The sequence below is a fragment of the Piliocolobus tephrosceles genome, unplaced genomic scaffold (genome assembly GCF_002776525.5).
Source record: "Piliocolobus tephrosceles isolate RC106 unplaced genomic scaffold, ASM277652v3 unscaffolded_45088, whole genome shotgun sequence".
Lineage (NCBI taxonomy): Eukaryota > Metazoa > Chordata > Mammalia > Primates > Cercopithecidae > Piliocolobus > Piliocolobus tephrosceles.
Window position 1 is genome coordinate 700 of NW_022329963.1, and position 6689 is coordinate 7388.

General features: G+C 54.7%; 1 long non-coding RNA gene across 3 annotated transcripts; it reads left to right on the plus strand.

Moving 5' to 3' along the window:
- Positions 1-329: 329 nt before the first annotated feature.
- Positions 330-6683, plus strand: LOC113224505. 3 transcript variants are annotated; one of them, XR_003309235.1, is made up of 7 exons: positions 330-344; positions 910-1143; positions 1296-1402; positions 2669-2816; positions 4447-4657; positions 4956-5075; positions 5885-6683. It is a non-coding gene; the product is annotated as an uncharacterized LOC113224505 (long non-coding RNA). The 3 variants fall into 3 exon arrangements; XR_003309236.2 differs by lacking the exon at positions 330-344 and having other exon boundaries at positions 893-1143; positions 1296-1414; XR_004228813.1 differs by lacking the exon at positions 330-344 and having other exon boundaries at positions 903-1143.
- The last annotated feature ends 6 nt before the right edge of the window (positions 6684-6689 follow it).

Genomic DNA, 6689 nt, shown 5'->3' on the forward strand with positions numbered 1-6689 from the left:
AGACATTTACAGTTATAAATTTCCCTTTCAGCACTGCCTTAGCTGCATCTTGGAGTTTTTGATACGCTGTGCTATTTTTTTTTTTTTTTTAAGGTTTTGCTCCATTGCCCAGGCTGAGGGTGCAGTGGCGCAATCTTGGCTCACTGCAACTTCTACCCAGGTTCAAGCCATTTTCATGCCTCAGCTTCCCGAGTAGCTGGTATTACAGATGTGCACCATGACACCTGGCTAATTTTTGTATTTTTTTGTAGAGACGAGGTTTCACCATTTTTCCCAGGCTGATCTCAAACTCCTGGACTCAAGCGATCCTCCCGCCTCGGCCTCCCACAGTGCTGGGATGACAGGTGTGCGCCACCGTGCTGGCCCGTGCTGTGCATTTGTTTGCATTCTTCTCAAATTAGTTTTCAGTTTCCCTGATGGTCTCTTCTTTGACTCACTGGTTGTTTAGGAGTGTGTAATTTCCACATATTTTTGAATTTCCCACTTTCCTTCACTTGATTTCCAGTTTCGTGCCAGTACAGCTGAAGAACACTTCTGCTTTGGCCTCAGTCCTTCTCCATTCACTGAGGTTCGTTTTGTGGCCTGGCACATGGTCTGTCATTGGAAATGTCCCATAGGCACTCGAGAGGACTGTGTATTCAGCTGTCATTGGGGGGCGTGTGTGACAGATGTCCATTCGGCGTACCTGGTTTCCGGTGTTAATCTTCAGAATGTTTCTGACACTAGAAAATCAGAAGCTTTCCACTGTTCCCAGCACCGTGGCTTTGGGAGAGGCCAGTGAGCCTATGGTTTTGGAGCCTGGTTGTATGACAGAAGCATGTGTGGAAACACCAGGGGCTGGCTTTGAACCCCATTCCCCCAACATGATGCCATGTGTGGCAGACATGATGCTTGGCTTTGCTCTCTCAGGGTTCCATCTGCGACAGGGGCTACTTGTGCCTGTGGCCTCATCATCTCAGGCTGAAGACGGCCCTGGTCCTCACCAGAGGGACTTTGTGAAGCAGAAATAGATGGCCTGGTGCAGGGGCCGAGCCTGGCCAGGACCTCGGCCCTGGGAGTTGTAAAGAAGGCCGGCCTCTACCATGAGCATCTTCACCAAGCTGTGCCCATGTCACAGTGTGCTCGGTGTCTGCCCTTGTACAGGTACATGGCCTGTCTGAGCTCAGGCTCCCCGCCTATGGGGCCCAGGTTCACAGAGGTGTGAAAGAGACAAGCACAGCGCAGGGGCCTCCGAGCCCAGCCAGCCTCACTTCGATGCTAGGAGGCTGACGTCTTCCATTTTGTCTTCTGCCCAGGCCAGCTGCGGGCCGTCCAGTGGCTGTGCTACTTCTACAGCGTTGTCATGCCCAGCGAGGCCCAGTGTGTCCTCTACCACGAGTTCCAGCTTCCTCTGGCCCACAAGGTGACCGACAAGGTGCTGGAGGGGGCAGGTCCTGGAGACCATCAGTCAGCTCTACCTGTCCCTGGGCACCGAGCAGTGAGGGCTGGCTTTGCAGTGGTGGGGGTGTGGAGGGGGGCAAGGGGGTTAGGAGGGGCAGGGAAGGGGGCACAGGGAAGCTGGCCCAGGGCCCCATCAGCCCCTTTCCTTTGGATCATTTTGTTCCTTGGCATCAGATGCTTTGAGCTGGTGGGTCTGGGGTTGTCCCAGGGCTGCTGCTGGCTTGTGAGTCCCAGCTTGAGCCTCCCTTGTTGAGTCAAAGGTCATCTCAACCCCAGCAGAGGCAGTACGTGCACTCTGGGCTGTTCTTCCTACTATGGTGGCTTTTGTCATCTGACCTCTGCCTGCCCCAAGTCTTCACTCCTGGCTTTCATCTGTCCCCTTAAATGTGACCACAGCAGCCACCTGTGGCTTCTCTCCCACAGAAGACAGAGCCAATTGTGTCACCTGCTTCCCTGGGGCAGGGTTTCAAGGTCTCACGTCCCATAGGTGGCCCACTCAGCTTCCCCCGAGTATCCTGACCTGGTGGGGTAACCATGGCCCTGGCCACCCCACCCACAGGGCCTGGTGACATTGCTGCAGTCACAGCCCCTTGAGTGTCAGACTTACTGAGAGAGCAGGGAAGGAGCCAGATTCCATGGGGACCCGGGAGACTGGCTCCAGTCTTGGCCTCAGGTTCACAGAAGGAAAATGGGCCAGTGTTCTAGAGCCATGCTTCTCAAAGTGTAGTCCCTGGGCCAGCAGAGCAGCATCTATGTCACCTAGGAGCTTGTGGCAAGTGGGAGTTCTGGGTCCTGCCCCAGGTCTGTGGAGCCGGAAGCTCTGGGGGCAGGGCCAGCAAGCTATACAGACAGGCCTGCGAGTGACTGTGATGCCTGCACACCTTGAGAACCATCGGCCTAGATAGCCTCTGAACACTAATGGCTCCTGGTGCGTCTGGAGAAGACACAGGCCACGTCTAGGAGGCAGGGGAGATGGGCTAGCACACTCCTCCTGCCACAGGGCAGCATGATGTTCGATTCCCTGAGAAGGATGTCCTTCATCTTTTCCATGCCGTGTGTGTTCACCCTGGCCCTCCCAGCAGCCTGGGAAGGGCAGAACACTGCACACACAAGAGGGCCGTTCCCAGTCCCCACATGCCAGATTCATCTGTCACCAGACCCACGGGAGGAGACAGACTGGTTCCAGGAGGATGAGAGCCCTTGTTCTGACACGTGTGTCTGGTTCCAGGGCCTACAGATCCACTCTGGACTACACCAAACAAAGTCTAGGGATTCTCATTGATCTCCAGAAGAAAGAAGAGGCGCATGCCTGTCTGCAAGCAGGGAAGATCTACTACATCCTGCGGCAGAGCAAGCTGGTGGACCTGTTCATCCAGGTGAGTGGCAAGGGATGCAGGAGGGCCCCTGTGCTGTTCACTCTCTGTCCATCCATCCATCCGTTCATCCTTCCATCCATCTATCCATCATCCATCCATCCATCATTTATCTATCCTTTTATCATCCATCTATTCACCCATCTATCCATCGACCCATCCATTCATCCTTCCATCATCTGTTTACCTGTTCATCCTTCCATCCATCATCCATCCATCCATTCTTCCATCATCTTCCCATACATCTGTGGGTCCTTCCATCCATCCATCCAATCATCCATCCATTCACCTGTTCGTCTTTCCACCCACGCATCCATCATCCATCCCTCCGTCCATCATCCATCCATCCTTTTATCATCCATCCATTCATTCACCTTTTCGTCCATCCATCCATCCTTCCATCTATCTTTCCATCATCCATCCAACTGTTCATTCTTCATCCATCCATCCGTCATTCATCTGGTCACCTCTTCATCCATCCATCCAGCTGTTCATCCTTCTATCCATCCAACCATCTGCCATCCACCCATCCATTCATTCATCATCCATCCCTCCATCCATCCATCCTTTTATCATCCATCCATTCACCTATTCATCCTTCTATTCATCCATCCATCACCCATCCATCCTTCATCCATTCTTTTATCATCCATCCATTCAGCCACCATCCATCCACCTGTTCATCCTTCCATCATTCATCCATCCTCCCATCATCCATCCACTCACCTCCTGCTCATTCTTCCATCCGTTCATCCTTCCATCTATCCATTGCCCATCCATTTATCCATTCATCCACCTGTCCATTCATTTGCCTGTTCATCCATCCATCTTTCCACCAACCATCCATTCACCTGTTCATCCTTCCACCCATCATTCATCCACTCACCTCCTGTTCATCCTTCCATCCATCCATCCGTCCATCTCTCCATCCACCCACTTATCCATCCATCCTTCATACATCCTTTTATCATCCATCCTCCATCCATTTATCCATTCATCTATCCATCCATCCATTCACCTGTTCCTCCTTCCATCCATCATTCATTCATCCATCTTTCCATTATCCATCCACTCATCTCCTGTTCATCCTTCCATCCGTCCATCATCCATCCTTTCACCCATCCATCCACTGATCTATTCGTCCATCTATCATTCATCCATCCACCCCTCCATTCATCTATCTGTCCATTTATTTATCCATACATTGGTCTATCCATCTATCCATCCATAGGTACATACATCATCTGCCCTCCACCCATACATACATACACACATCATTCCAACCACCCATCCACCCATCCGTCCATCCATTCAAGCATTCATCTATCCACACACCCATCCATCCATCCATGTGTCTACATATCTGCTCATCCATTCATCCATCCATCTACTCATTCCTAAGCCACTGCTGAGCACCTGTTGTATGCCTTTTCCCTCCCTCCAACTGGTTCCCTCACATCCTCCCCCAGTGGCCAGCATCTTCTCCCTGAGGGCAGAGGTGCGGCCCCTCACAGTGCCTAGCACCTGCTGGTATACAGCTCATGCTCAAAGAATGGGACCACTCAGTTAACACACAGAAGAACATGCTCCAAGCGACACGTGGCACATCTCCTTACAAAATGGCTGTTTTCAGAGGCTTTCCCAAACACAGTGTGATCTGGAACAAATTGCGAAGCCCACGAGCCTGGTGAAGCTTTCATTACTGAGCACCTGCTGTATACGTCCTTGAGCTGAGGAGAAGGATCAACAGCTCATGGCCAAGAGGGGACCAAGCCCACCCACAAACACTGTTGATCTGTGGCCCTGAACTGCGGCAGGGATGTGGCAACGCAGAAAGGAACCAGGTGATGGGCTCCCAGCAATCTGGGGGCCACGGAGACTACTTGAGTTGGGGGGGGTGGGTTAGGGCTATCCCTGATAGGATTCACAGGTGTTGGGCTCCTGGGCTGCAGCTGCTCAGTCACCTCCTGACACTCAAGTGCATCAGTTCATTGTCCTCATGCCAGTGGTGGGGCAGCCCTAATGCACAGGTCTGAAAAATGCTCAGGTGTACCTGCAGTGTGTGAGAGGAAGGAGGCTGGCGAAGGTGGGTGTGGCCACCTCGCCAAGTGTGGGTCTTGAGGGAACTTCTGCTCCTTTCAGGTGGCACAGAATGTGGTCCTGTACACAGGTGACTCCAACCTGGGGCTGGAGCCGTTTGAGGCAGCTGGAGACATCTTCAACGAGGCCTGGGAGCGGGAGAAATCCGTGTCCTTCTACCGGGTGAGCTGGCCTGTGGGCTGATGAATGTGGGCCTCAGGGGGTCACCTGGCGGGCTGAGGCACAGGTGTGGCAGGGCAGAGGCCTCCCACCTGGAGGCAGGGCCACCCATGCACATGCTTAGTTTCCCAGTGGTCTCACCAGGAATGATACTGACAGTGCCCCTGCCCGGGACAAACGCTTGGGGCCTGGATGTGGCAATGGCCCTATCCTTGTGGTCTCACCAGGAATGATATTGACTGTGCCCCCTGCCCGGGACAAACACTCGGGTCTGGACATGACAGTGGCTCTACCCTTGCACCTGATGATCTCAAGCAACCATGAGTGGGAAGTCCTGTCCCCATCTTCCAGATGAGGAAGCTGAGGCTCAGAGAAGCACAGGGACATGTCAAAGGACACACAGCATGTCAGTGGGAGGCCCAGGGCCAGGGCCCAAGTCTGCCTGCACCCCGAAGCAGGGACGGCTTCTCCCTTCCTCTGAGCTCACGGTGTGGCTCAGCTCTGGGCACAGATAAATGTGTTTTTAGAGCAGAAAGGAGTGCTGGCTCCCCCGAGTCAGACCCCCAGTGCCCAGGTGGGAGAGGCTGGTCTGAGGCTGCCGGGTGTAGCTAGATGGGCCTCAGGTGACTCTTCAACCCCCAACTTGGGTGTCTGAACCGTGCGTTATCCCAGAGCACAGAGCTCTGCGGACGTGCAGGAGGTGCAGGGGTAACTGGGGCGTGGGATGCTCCAAGCACACATTTGAGCTCTGAGGAAGGCGCTGGGCAAGGTGGGTGCTGCAGGAAGCCTGACCCCACCTCCCTGTGTGGTAGGACCCGACCCTGCCCCTGGCAGTGACTACGGGCAACTGCAAGGCGGAGCCGCAGCTGTGCAACAAGCTGGTGGCACTGCTGGCCACGCTGGAGGAGCCCCAGGAGGGCTTGGAGGTTGCCCACATGGCCCTAGCACTCAGCATCACTCTGGGTAAGTCCCCTGAGCCCCTGTCCTGCCAGGATCCACACTTTGCCAGAGCCCAGCCTCCAGGTCTGTAGGGCAGTAGCTGAAACAGCTGCTGGATTGTCCTGGTCTCCTGTCCAGGCAGGCAGATCTGCCCAGCTGGCTCCCCCGTCCAGCCGTGCGGCACAGCACGAGGTCTCTCACGCAGTGCTGAGCTCTGCTTCCTGTCTCTTCCCGCTGCTGACCACAAGGGCCACCCAGTGTGCCCTCTGCCTTCCAGACATGCCAGGCATCTCGGTCCGTGTATGTGCCAGGCTGAGTGGCACATTCCCTTTGTCTTGTGCTCTTCCCACCGTCATCAACCACACAGCTCTCTGGCTGATGAAATCCCAGTTCCCCGTCCAGCAGCCTGCCCCTTAAGGCCGGGCATCCCCTGGTGCTGTGCCAGGATCATCTGTCCTCCTCCAGAGACAGGAAACCCTGGGTGGGCCGCATGCCCCAGAGCCTTGTGCCTTGCGGCGCAGTACACAGTAGGTGTGCAGCTGTGTGGGAATGCATTGAATGCAGGCTCCACAGCACTCGCCCTGAAAAAGGGAGGACATCAGAGACAGCCTGGGTGGGTTTGTGCATCAGTGGGGGGACCTGGAGCTCAGGCATGCGGTGACTCCCCAAGGTAAGGGG